Source organism: Tachypleus tridentatus, chromosome 9 (genome assembly GCF_004210375.1).
Source record: "Tachypleus tridentatus isolate NWPU-2018 chromosome 9, ASM421037v1, whole genome shotgun sequence".
NCBI classification, from domain to species: Eukaryota; Metazoa; Arthropoda; class Merostomata; order Xiphosura; family Limulidae; genus Tachypleus; species Tachypleus tridentatus.
The window spans coordinates 37,142,062-37,156,566 of NC_134833.1; the positions used below are offsets into that span (position 1 = coordinate 37,142,062).

General features: G+C 34.7%; 1 protein-coding gene across 18 annotated transcripts in view; it reads left to right on the forward strand.

The window, feature by feature from the left end:
• LOC143225071 (poly(rC)-binding protein 3-like) overlaps positions 1-14,505 on the forward strand; it is a 334,733-nt gene that overhangs the window by 228,218 nt on the left and 92,010 nt on the right. The gene's annotated exons all lie outside the window — the stretch shown is intronic.

The following is a 14,505-nucleotide window of genomic DNA, read 5'->3' on the forward strand; positions in this document are numbered from 1 at the left end:
GTAGTCTGCGGAGTTACAATTCTAGAAATCGGGTTTCGATACCCGTGATTGCAGAATCATTGTGCAGCTTTGTGTTTAGTTACAAATAAATAAGTAAACCATATGTCTACTGAATTAAATATATTTTACAAAAGTACTTTACACTTTTGAAGCCACAGGCAAGACGTGTAAAATGAAGCTGTTCTGAACGTAAATATTTTAAAATGAGACAAGAAAGTTTATTAAAGTACAAAATACTAGAAGCTGTAACATTTTGTTACATACGTGTTTACCGTTGATTATAATACAGAAATTCCGTTGAATAAGGACTTTAAACATCGTCCTTAGGGCGGTGTATTACCTAAAGCATTACCCGTAAGTAATGCTAAAAGATATATGTTATATCTGTATACCTGTTTGTTTTTACATATGTCTTCGCTTGTTTATGGTGACAATGTAAGTTGTGCGAAAGGAAGCATCATCCATGGTGTATTCTAAACTTCGGGGTTGTCACAAAAAAAAGACTAAGAGGGAAGTAATGTTTCTCCTTCGTTTTTTGTTGTTTTTTTGTGTCATGCCGTTTATAATAACCGTTCATGCAGTGTGTATGTGTATATATATACCCTGTGCGTTTGGAAAGTATGACTCACGTATACGTTGAAAAAGTGAAGCTTTGAGGCTCCGAAATTACTTAAAATTAATGAATCACATGTGAGTAATACAGTAAAGCTAGTGTGTAAAATGTTATTTCGTTCCACACTGTCAAAACAACTTCAAGACTTTTTATCAGCATCGAAACTGCTATGTGATACATCTTAAGCTGTGTTAATAAGCAATTTTAAGATAGCGTTAAGGTATTGTTTACCTTAAATTGTGAGCCTACGAATGACAACTTTCAGTATGTTTTTAGCAGTTTCTAAAGGTTATTTATCGTTTTGTTTTCTCTGTGAAACTAATGAGAAACAGGTGATGAGAAAAATTCTCATTACATGAAATGTCTGTTCTTTTATTTTTTTATTTTAGAATTCTATTCTATTTGTGGTTACGTTTCTAGTTAATTAGAACGCTCATAATGAAGTTTGCAGTTCTTTATCATCTAATTTCTCTAGCTTTTGCTAGAACAATGTGTGGGGAAGACACATTCACGATATTATCATACCAAGGATGTTGAATCTTTACTTGTAGTTCGTATAGGCTATCCACTTCCAAATCCTGGGCGTATAGTCGTCCTTATGTTCACCATTGCCTTCTCTTTGTTTGATAGGTCAGTAAGTTCATGAATAACCCGGATGATGATTGTTGTTTTGGAGGCGCTAATCCTTTCTTTTTTTACTTTTTTTTTAATTTTAAGATCAGATTTTTCTTTTTTAAATTTATTACCTTCCGTTTCTATAACTTCACTTCAACACGCACTCTGATGTGAACTTACACTCCTCTACCCGGTATGCGACGGTCTGCGTATTCTATTGTACTAAATAATTATTAGAAACACAACTTTATTTTTAAAACCTTGTTTCTTGGCTATATTTAACTTCAGTTTTCATATATATAGTTATCCCCATATCACTTTTATTTATCGCTTTTAGGTAGCAAAAACTGAAAATTACAATAAGGTGAATAAGTTAATTTGTTTAACAAATAAGGAGAAAGTGTGGGTTACGTTTTGCACAGCTGTCATTAAAGTTGACCATTATGCCACCAACTGTGTCGAAGCCTTAATTATGCTTGCTATATTGACCTTTACCTCCCCCTTCTCAGCTGTTAAGGATAATCGATTGTAGCAAAGAAGAAAAGAAACTGTGGCGCATTTTATTCCCCCATAGCCCAAGGAAACAAATCTATAAAGACAGCCATTTACGTTTGTTTTATTCAACAAGGTCAGAAGGAGGAAGAATCAGGGAAACATCGTGAGAAAAGTTTATTCTGAGAAAAAGTGTTTGTGTAATACATGCAGAAAGATGTATGCAATTAAAAATATTAGAAAACACACCTTATAAAGGGCGATTTTTGATATTAATAACAGACTAAATTATCTCGCTAACACCTACTGTCAATCTTTGACACCTATCTGGAAGAATAGGTCACCACTCGTTTCGTGACATTTTGAGATTAATCGACTTTCTTTTATTTTGTTTACATTTTCATGACCAAGCGTGTTAAAGCGTTCGATTCGTAACCCGAAGGTCGCGGGTTCGAATCCCGGTCGCGCCAAACATGCCCGCCCTTTCAGCCGTGGAGGCGTTATAATTTAACGGTCAATCCCACTATTCGTTGGTAAAAGAGTAGCCCAAGAGTTGGCGGTGGGTGGTGGTGACTAGCTGCCTTCCCTCTAGTCTTACACTGCTAAATTAGGGACGGCTAGTGCAGATAGCCCTCAGTAGCTTTGCGCGAAATTCAAAACAAACAAACAAACAATTATATTTTCTTTACGCGCAAGATATTTTGAAACGTTCTAGAAGGACTAATTAGATCCAAAATGAGGTTCTGGGCTTGGAAAGTACATTCTACTCCATGTGCCTTAAACCGCTGCTGAACACGAGTAAGGTATGGTGTTAACATGCATTATCATGTTAAAAAAGATATGTTTCTTCTCCATGGTCTTCTATTAAAGCATGCAGCCACAATAGCAAAATATATTCATGACTACCAAGTGGACCAATTCCGTACCACATGAAACATGCCCACACTGTGATGGTACCTTTCAGGGTTTGAATTAAACTGTCTTGTTCAGAGCGGTCATCGGGTTACAGTCAAACTTGACCTGCCCATTGAAGTGAACTGTAAATACAGGGACTTATCTCGTGCCGTGAAGAATTTTCTGTTCTTCGTCGCCTCAAGTTCAGTGTATCTTGGATAAGAAGGGATCCAATGCCTTCCATTCGTAGTCGTGGTGATCGACTCACAACCTAAAAGCTGTCCGTGAAATTAGCTGGTGGCACGAATAGCCAGCGGTTTTGAACTGTGTTTTAAAGACTTGGGTAACGGATGTACTGTTTCGTTTCACAGTACCTTTCAAAGTTATTATGGACGAGTCGTGAAATAAAATTATTTAATGAGTACAGTACAAAAACAATGTTTTGTTGTTGTTTTTAATCAAAAAGCTACACAATGTGCTATGCGTGTTCTGCCCACCACAGGTATTGAAACCCGATTTTTAGCGTAGTAACTCTCCTGGGTTGTCACTGAGCTAATGCGGGAGGTAACAAACAAAAAGAAAGAAACTGAGAGTGACCACTTATAAAACGATAGAGATATTCTAATTTGGTCGCGAAAATAACTTAATATTAAAAAATAAATTCAATCAGTTCCTATTGTACTAACACATGTACTTTTTTACGGCCAAAATACTATCTGCTTATCGTCCCTGGTGGATCAGTGATAAATCTATGGTTTACAATGCTAAAACCGGGCTTCAGTAAGAAAGCTGGACACGTCACAGATAGCCCATCGTATAGCTTTCTGCTTGACAATTAACAAATAAATTGGTCAATGAAGTAATCGAACGAAACGACGTAAAAATGAATTTATGTTGCAGAACCTAATCTGTGTGTACTGGATAAAATATCTGTTGACACACCAGACGTTGAGGAAGTCACTTTTCTGCGTCGAGACGTATAGCAGGAGTTTTAATAAAAATCGTTTTAAGCTTCATTTTTCTAGTGTGCGTCGGTAAAAAAGAAAGTAAAAATTATTAATTAATTACCTTGAATTTTTAATTCGTCTTTTATATTTTAGTTAATCGTATACACACTGGCATACTCTTTTTTTCTTGTCGCGTGTGTCAGGTTTTTAACACTCCTACGAAAAGAAGTTTCTAGTCCTGATTTCTCCAAGCCCGTTCCCCTGGCTGTGGTTTCGCTAGATAGTAGATAGGGACAGTGGGAATCTCGTTAATCCATTCATTAATGGATTTAAATGGCAATTTCATTTAAATACAAAATTATTAGCCTAATATTAATAACCTTTCAAGTTGCTCTGGGGCCTATTAGGCCCCACTTTTCGTAGGAGTGTTAAGAGTTAATATATTGTTTTTAGCGAGGAAGTTAATATGTGCTTTTAACCACTAGCCCCATCTGTGAAACGTTTTTGAAATAAGACGTTTTGTTTGAAATATTTACATTGTTATGATTGTTCAGAAGTTCCTTTAATTAATTAAATTTTATTAATTTTCGTGAAATAACTGTCATTGTCTTACACAGCGGTGGACTTTTTGGGTAGAGTGGGCCTTGGAACAACTAGCGAAGGGACCCCAAGCTGTTTAGAAGTAAAGCCAACATAAATATTGACCTTTGTTAAAATAAAACCTTAATAAAAATTGTGTTGTAAAAGTTCATATATATCAAAATGTGTTGCATTCACCGTAATAAGTTACCAGTATTTTACTCGTTACTTGTGCTATAATCGAAACAATCATGACCACTAGGTCGGGATGCCTGGTACAATTTTCAATTCTGATTCGATAGAAAGTGTTTTGTGTTTTTCTTTTAGCAAAGCCACAAAGGCTATCTGCTCAGCCCACCGAGGGGAATCGAACCCCTGATTTTAGCGTTGTAAATCCGGAGACTTACCGCTGTACTAGCGGGGGGCTCGATAGAAAGCATTTGCGATCTGTTGATTTAATTCATCAGTGGTTTGGGTTTATTTTTAGACATCCTCCAGTATTATGTGGAATAAAAATTTTAGAATCGATATACAGAAGTTGCATAACGTAAAGGATGTATACATGTTTAGGTGCAACCCTGTATAAGTATGTCCAGAAAATTTAAGTATTTTGTATAACTGTACTTATAACAAGCTAAATCGTCTGTGTTGTCTTTTGTTACCTGAAGCTCAGCAGTATGTCTGTTTGTTTTTGAACTTCGCGGAAAGCTACACGATGGCTATCCGCGTTAGCCGCCCCTAATTTAGCAGTGTAAGGCAGCTAGTCATCACCACCCACCGCCAACTCTTGGGCTATTCTTTTTATCAACGAGTAATGGGATTGACGTCATTTTGTAACACCCCCCATTGTTGAAAGGGCGAGCATGTTTGGTGTGACGGAGATTCGAACTCGCGACCCTCTAATTACGAGTTAAGCGCTTTAACCACCTGGCCATGCTGGGCTCGGTATATCTGAGGGATTATAGCCCTAAAAATCAGGTTACGATACCCGCAGTTGGCAGTGCATATATATAGCCCTTCGTGTATCTTTGTGCTTTAAAACAAAACGACATTATTTTTATTATTATTAAAAATATTTCATAGTTATTGTATCACACACACACATATATATATATATATATATAATTTTTTATTTTTTGCAACAGAACTAAAACTAAACTGTAAAGTTTCGTTAAGTTCAAGTAAAAACTTGCCCTGCACTACTTCACGAAGCGTTAGCCAACAAGAACTCAGATATGGCGACTGTAGCACGTGATAGATTAGGTTTTAAAAAATCAAAACTGTTATTATCCAGTTCCTGTTATACCTTATTTCAAACATAAACATCTAATCCCAGGGCGGTGTTATCTCCAAAGATTGTGGCCAGCGTTTATAAGAGACTAACAAGACGAATCGTCCAGAGTGTCGTCATGCGATATCCCCTCCTTTCCATTGAGGTTAGGCTTACGTCGTGCCCATTTGTCAGCTTATAGCCTTCAACCACTTATCACCGAAGAGCTGAAGTCTTCTCAATATCGGAAGCTAAACACGACACGGCCTTTTAAACCCTTACCATTTTTTTTTATAAACATTTTTCTTTTTCGCTTGTACTTTATTTTCTTTTGTATATTAAAGAGCTAGAGCATCATGGGAAGTATTTCCCTAATATTCTCACACAGGTCTTGAATCTATTTTCTTCTATATGGGTAATTCAACTTTATTTTTTATTTGTTAGACGACATTACTGGAATATATTTATGAAGTAGTTTTTCTGTATGACACTTGTTATATAAACCTGCTTCTTACTTTTTATAAATGATAACGATATGATTTTATTATTTCTATAGATCTTAGAGAGAAAAAGTGCGATTTTAGAATAAAGAATGTTACCAGTTTGTTTTTTTACATTAACTATTTGCTTATTTTTTAAACGTCTTTTACTGAATAAGAAATTAGATAAAAGATTTAAATGTCATATTATTATTATTAGCTTACCATCTTTTAACCACATTATATTTTGCTCAATAACATGCGGATTGGAGGTTTCTAAAAGAGTTCTTCATAAGTATATCAAATACTGTAAGAGAAATTCTAAATCAAGTTGAATTGACCACCAGGATTTTTGAGGAAGGTAGATACGAATGGTCTTTTTTATGTGTTGCTGTGATTTCATTATTACATTAATTTTTTTAAGTTATAAATTCTAGGATCGTATGAGAAAAAGCAAAGAAAAACATGTAGTAATATATCAACTACAATACATCTCTCGTATTCGGTGCCGACAAGGCCACTCGTAAATACCAGGGCCATTTTAATTAATCTGAAATTTGTTTTAGGAATTTTGTCGTGAATTCAGTTTCAACAAACGTTGACTATGATAGACTAGTGCGATGATGTAAGCCTTCTAACTGAAGAAACAAGGAAGTTTTTATTTTTAGGGTTTACAAAAGTAGTAAGAATTACGGTTGACTGTAGTAGTTCCCCCCCACATTACTTCTTATGTGTCCATTGTGGATTTGTGTGTTTTCTTATATCAAAGCCACATCGTGCTTTCAACTAAGTCCACTGAGGGAAATCGAACCCTCGATTTTAGCGTTTGATTTTGGATTTTTAATAAGACGTATGTCACAATAACATTTACGATCTGTCTTTCGTCTGCCACAAATCACTGCCCAGAAGGCCTTTCGATCAATGCAAGAGCTCATCGGCTCGGCTGAGCAGTGAATTGTGACAGACAAAAAATACATTGGAAATGTTTTCTATTTCTTTTTTACACGTATCTGATTCGAAATCCGTAATGTATTAATTAAGAAAAAATGTGGGGGAAGATATCTGTGGTCAATTATACGTTGTTTTTTTTAATTAGGGACGACCAATGGCATATCAAGGCTAATTAACGCCCCTTCCTTCTGGAATGACTCACCAGGAAAATTTAACAACACAAGAACAATAATAAATTAAAATCCAACGAAATTGGTGGAAATTTGTTTAATTTTAAGAAGTTTCAAAATTAATTTCATTTAGAGATTGAAATTAAAAAATCCCTAAGATGCACCTCTCCAATTGTTGCGTTCTATACCCAAGCATTGAAAGCCTGGGGATGGCTAACACAGATACCTATCGAGTTTTGTACGAAAATCAACAAACAAATACTTGTTAGTGTGCGAATACCTTTTACAAGAGATTAATTAGCATGGGCCCGGCATGATCAGGCGATTAGGGGCGCTCAACTTGTAATCTGAGGGTTGCGACTTCGAATCCCCATCACAACAAACATGCTTGCCCTTTCAGCCATGGGGACGTTATAATTTTACAGTCAATCCCACTATTCGTTGGTAAAAGAGTATCCCAAGAATTAGCGGTTGGTGGTGATGACTAGCTGCCTTCCTTCTAGTCTTACACTGCCAAATTAAGGACGATTAGCTTTGCGCGAAATTCATAAACAATTAATTAGTACATTTCAAGAATTAGAATATGAATTTAACTGATATACTGTTATTATACATTCTTCTAATTATTAAAAGATCCCAAAGGACTAAATATAGAATGTAGCATTTAAAAAATCAATCAATTAACCACAGCTGGATCATGGTTAAAAGTCCAGAAACTAATATTAGCACTGGCCTGCTTATAATATTATATTCTTGATATACAGTGTGTAAGCGATTCTACTAGATAAAAAAAAAAATTGTATAGGATTGACTTATGTATAGTAAATTCATTACGAGTGTCATAAATTTATAAAATTAATGCTCTTGCGCATGGCTAACCTTCTAAGATATATCGAAACTATTCATTGTGGAAAGCAAAACTTTTTTGAGGGGAAACTGTATGCAGAAATTTTTCTTTTTACACTTAAAATTCGAATGACTTGTATTTCGTTGGGCGAAATGCTTTCTCTTGAACTTGGAGAGTAAGAATATAAAAACACAGCTTTGAAATAAATACCGTTGATAAGTGCTTTATATTTTAGCCTGTTGTACTACAACTAAATCTGTTTCTAAAAGGCTCTTATTGCGTGTACGAACTTTAACATAAAAGAAATTTAAATGTGAAATATTAAGTTTAATAACAATATAACAAAGGTGCTTCAGTGGACATTATTCATGAAAAATCTATCACTGTTCTTCAAACTTGACCTTTTTAATAAATATATATTGAAATATAGTAATTACCTTAGAAATACAATTTAGAAGCATTATTATTATTAACCTATCATCTTTTGGTTGCATCATTAAGGATTTGCTCAAGAACACGAGCAGTAAAGATTTTTAAAAGAGTTGTCCATAAATATGTCAAATATTGTAGAATAAACCCTAAATAAAACTTAAAAGATTACTGGATTTTGTTTATTGAAATCTTTACTTCAATAATTAAAGGCTTAAGTGCGGTATTTAAACAATATAAATTTTAATGCACCTATGGATTGACACTAATCTAGTTTAACTGTTAAATGAGAAGTAAAAGTTATTATTTGTAAAAGAACTTAGTATAAACACCAATCTTTGCAATTCAGTGTTAACCAATAACGAAACCAGCTAGTTGGTAATGTAGTTGTCAACCCACGACTATAGATATATTTATACATATAGCAGTAGGTGTATGTATGTATATATATATCAGGTCATCCCTTAAGTAATGTCCGATTTTAGGTTAAGAAAAAGATAAAGGCTTTCAAACGCTTTTAATATTATTTAATCAATAATGTATGTTCCATTATTATTAATTACTTCCTGCCAACAATTCACAAGCTTCTGAATGCCACGTCGATAACATTATTGGGGTTTGGAGGAAAAGAATGTAGAGAAGGTAGTTTTGACATCTTCATGTGTTCCAAGCTCTTTTCCATCAATATAGTTCTTCTAACTTTGGAATAGATGATAATCAGATGGGGCAAGATCTGGAGAATAAGGATGATGTGGAAGTTTTTTCCAGTCTAGCTCTTCAGTCTTTGCAGATGTGATTCTTGCTGTATGGGGCCGTGCATTATGCTGGTGTAACACAACACCTTTACGATTGATCAAAGCAGACTTCTTTTCTTTCAGTGCAACATTCAAGCGCTGTAACTGTTGACAATAGAAGTCTGATGTAATCGTTACATTGAGTGGCAGCAACTCAAAGTGAATCACACCAATAGCATCCCACCAAACACTTAACAAGACTTTCCTATGGTGGAGGTCCATTTTGGGTTGTGCTTTAGTCAGTGTACCGGCACTGAGCCATTGTCTGTAGTGCTTAACATTTTTATAAAATATTCATTTTTCATTTCCAGTCATTAACCTGTCCAAAAGAGTGAGTTACGTTCACGAGAGTGCAAAGAAGTGCAAATGTTCACTCTTGCTCTGAGATTGGCTTCTGTCAAATGATGGGGAACCCATTTTCCAAGTTTTGACACCTTTCCAAGCTGTTGCAGATGACGGTGAACTGTTGAATGGGGTAAATTAAGCTTCTGTGCTAGTTCTTCAACTGTTACAGCACAATATTAATCAAGCACAGCCAGCAGCAAGCCATCATTAAACTCAACAGGACGACCTGAACGTAGCGCATCACTATAGCTCTAGTCACCTGATTTGAACTTCTGAAATTACCTTCGACATTTTCTTCCATTGAGAGACTCTGCATAATAAACACCTTGATTGTTTCGTGTAGTTTCTGCTGCATTATTGCTTTTTAAACTCATAAAGCATTATATGCCTAATGTGCACTTCAGATACATCAGTCTTTATAAGGATTTATTTGATTAATGATCTGAAAAAGTGGAGTTGCGTTAGTTTCATTTATTTGTCTGGACATTGTTATACACGTCCTAGTACATATTTTAGTCATTAAATCCTTCTACAAAGGCAGAAATAATGATGCACTTTATGTATTAAATTTTCGGACATTGCTTATGGGACGACCTGATAGTATCTCATATACTTTAAGGCCCGCAAGCTCAATGCTAGGATAGGAATATTGACGAGAGCTGCTGGCTTCAGTATAATGTAATATTAGTTTACTTTTCACACTGTGTTAAGCAGTGCAGTAGATTAAACAGAACATTACCGCTTCTGAGGTTGCTGTAAAAGTATTAGAGTGGAATAACTGCTCAAAAGCAGGGGACTAGATCTGCAGAATCCTCCATAATAGGATCATAAAAGTCATTATGTATTCGCACTCAGAAACAGGAGAAAGCTTGGTTTATAACTATAGAAACTGTTAATCTGTATGACAACGAATTACACAGAATTAGCGAAGCACAGTTCTTAAATGAAACTGAATGCAGAGGTGGTATCTCATATATATACATACACAAGTGAAAATAGAATTTTCGCATTAATACTAGGAATGCACATTTAAATATTTTGACATTGGGAAAAAGATAAGAAACCATATTTTTATTTCAATACATTTATCTTCTGTTATTGTTTTTCTTTGAAGGGGGAATTATTTGTGTGTGCTTATGTGTTAATAATCAAAATAAATATTACTCATGATAAACACTAAACACTTTAGCGTCAGTTTTCGTAGCGCAGCGTTGTTGCCGAATACTAAAGTTCTTAGATTTTGGTGCGCAAATGTTGAATAATATGTTACTTAAACAATATATTTAATAACAATAAAATCTGTAGTACGCATAACTTTAAATAATGTGTTATTTAAACAGTATATTAAATACTAATAAAATGTTTAGTACACTGTATTCTATGATCTCAAAACCTTACGTCAAGGTATCTGAAAACCTCATAGTGCCCATATTTTGTCGTTAGAAAATATAAATGTGTATGTTTCCTGTAAGGGTGGTAGCTAGTTATAAGAGATTAGTGTCACTTCTCGGTGCAAAGCCACATTTACTGAAAGTATATTTGATTACTTTCTTTAGTACAGCTTTCTTTAAAGATAAGTAGGAATTCAAGAGGCTTGATCCTAAAACATGTTCTGTGAACAGTTATCTTTGTTTTGTTGTAGTTGTTTTTAGCACCACGGAACTATTTTGCAACTAGAGCATTTACACAAGCGTTTAGTGTTATTTCTAACTGAGCGGTCGAAGTAAGAGAAAACAAAGTTTGATGATGAATTCTCGAAAAAGGATATGCTAGTCCACGAAATTGCTTATATAGAGTTTAGATGAATTGGAACTGACAAATATTTCATTCAGTGTTTAAAAATACTTGGGAAAAAACGTAGTAAAAATAATTGCTCAGCTACTAGACAAAACACTAGCTACTTATTTCTCGTACTGAGATACATGTTTATTTTTAAAGTAACTTGTAAATTATGAACCGCCAGAATGCCCGGCTTTACTCGGATGAAAATGGTTTAAAATATTCAGTTTGTTTGTTTTGAATTTCGCGCAAAGCTACTCGAGGGCTATCTGCGCTAGCCGTCACTAATTTAGCAGTGTAAGACTAGAGGGAAGGCAGCTAGTCATCGCCACCCACCGCTACTCTTTTACCAACGAATAGTGGGATTGATGGTAACATTATAACGTCCCCACGGCTGAAAAGGCGCCCATGTTTGGTGCGACTGGGAGTCGAACGCCTTAACACGCTTGGCCATGCCGGGCCTAAAATATTCAGAGTTGTTTGATTAGTCAACCATATCAATTGTGATTTTTTGAACAACAGAAAATCAAAAGTATTTCTTTAATATTTTGATACAACTAAAAATGTGTAAAAAAATAAAATTTTTCTGAAGCTATTTTAGTCGAATCAAAACCGGGTTCATCGTCCCTACTTCTTGCATATGATTTGCGTGATTTTCCAAGTTTCCAAAACAAAATTATCAGCGATGTCGAGAAAACCCACTTGTAGAGAAATATATATGCAAAAACGGCTCGTTTGGGTTGAGAAAATATTTTACATAGAAGAGCAAATCTGACGATGAAGAAGGTCTTACATTATTACCGTTCCCGTCCACTTCCAGTGTGTCTGTGGACTCACAATGTTAGAAACGAGGTTTCGATGTACTTGGTGAGCGTGAACAGAGCACAAGTAGTCCATTGTGTAGTTTTGTGCTTAGCTCCAACTAAACAAACAAATTATCGTTACATTTAATGAAGAAATTAATTTTATCTTCATTGCAACACAACGTAATTAGAAAATTGCCGATAACAAACGTTTCTGTAAAGTCATCCTAAGTTAAGCCTAATTAGTTGAGGGAGTGTGCGTAAATGTTCGAGAGAAAGCATCATGCTTTTTCAGTTAAGGGGAGTTAGAGAGTAGAGACGTATGTGTAAAAGTGGGGAGAGAAAGAACATAAATGAAAGGTTCACGAAGTTTAGAAATTATTTTAATACATAGTTGATCATAGATAAAATAATTAAGACAAGTTCTCACATGGAAAGATCAAATATTACAAAAAAAAACAACACAGACTTTTCAGTTTGAGACTAATTGCTTGTTATGTTTGGCAAACGTTGCTACTTTGGCCTAAAATTACAATCTCAAAACGGTCTCTGGAGGCCGCGACCACATAGCCCATGTTTCACACAAAGTTGTATTTGTAACCAGCTAGGAATTTTGAACTTTAAAGATGTGACCCTGTATAAGACCCACAGAGAAAGAGGCGTTCGTGCTTACATATAAAGACATACGTTTCGTTTATACCTGAATTTATTTAAATTTGTCACATATGTATTAGTTTATTTATCATGTTGATACAAGTTTTTAAACGAAAATTTGTTGAACATATCTGTATTTATGTTCACTTTGTTGCTATTTTGGAACGTGTTTTGACTAAGTCTCATGCCACTGGACAACTAAAGCGTGCAGATTGCGTGACTTTAGTCTTATCAACATGCTGGATATCATTATTTTTTAATGGTACATAGTGCTTTATCAAGAGGGTCGGCCTGCCTTACATGTGTATTACTGATCAGGAGTTAGTCTGTCGTTCTCGTACTTCTTGTTTATGAGTTGTATTCGCGTTGTATTTTTTGACGTAGAAATAGAAATACTTCCCAGTTCATTACAAGTCGGCACTACTTGGGTGTTGTGGAAGAAAATGTAACTAGTTAATCAGTTTTTGTGGCTTGGAATTGATTGAACAACCAAGATTACACGCTTCACTTAGTTACTGTGTTTAGACCTCCCTATTCACAAAAATTGTGTTGCTTTTTGTTGTGTTTATGGAAAAAATATAATATAAATAAATACGCGTGTGTTTCATTCTTCCTTGCCATGTACTCTTTTTAGTGCTTAGAACCTTCTACAGATGTTACCTTATCTGTCTCCTCACTAGTTGAAACGTGACGAATGATTGTACTCGCGTTGTACAGCGAAAGTGAAACAAACATGTATTTAAGATATTCTTTCTGATTGAAGTAAACGCTTCTGGTTTGAAACAATGAACTTTATTCTAGCACTTAAAATTGATTGGCTTGTGCATACTAAACTTGACACATTTTTGTCGGTTTCAGAGTTAATTTATTCTCAGAATTTCGTTCAAACCTTCATAAAGGCTGTCTTCCTATTTTAAATTTATAAACTAAATGGGAAGTAGATAACCAATAGCACTCAACGCCACTTCTTGAGATAATCTTGTTTGACCTAACAGTGGAATTTAATCGTCACTTTGATGGAAGAACCTTGGTAAAAAAGTGTGACAATAGACCACAAATCATGACATCTTGGGTTCACTGTTCAAGCACTCTAACCACACTAGGCTACGGAAATGTTTGTAAACTTATAAAGCCGAAGAAAATTAACAGGTAAATATAAAAAGTGGATCCTGTTATTATGTTATATCTTTGCTTAATAATAGTACCTTCTTCTTTGCTGTAATTTATAACTTGAAAATCTGTAAACAAGTATTATGACAAAAGATAGTACATTCTCGTTAAATAAAGGCGTTTATCGTAACTTTGTCGCCTTGATCTATATTTCATGCCATCTGTTTGCTAGTTCTGATTACAGCGAACTTGCCATATTAGCTTACTGAGGAGAAAAAGTAACAGTTTCATCACAATTTTTATGCAAGCTTTTTAGAGCTCACCAACTGTACACGTGTAGGAATAACTGAAGCCACTGATCTGTATATGTGGATAGCATTTAGTCAGTGCCGTATTGAACCCATGAGTCCGCCATCTTACCACACTTAATTAGTGCCATACCACAGAACTATTATATAAAACTATGAGTACTTTCTATTGAAGTTTGTTCTTCGTAATAAAAAATCATAGGATAAGATTCAAAACTATTTTTATATAGTTTAAAGGTCATTGTATTAGTAGTTTTATTGACTACTCACTTATAAAGCATAGTTTCATAGAATTAACAAAAAGAGTGTAGTTTTGATTTAAAAAATAAAACTCCCGTTAAATTATATTACAGGTTATATTAGATGCTTAATGTAAATCAAAAATAAAGAGATAGCAACGATAGGTCAAAGAAAACGGAAATATTT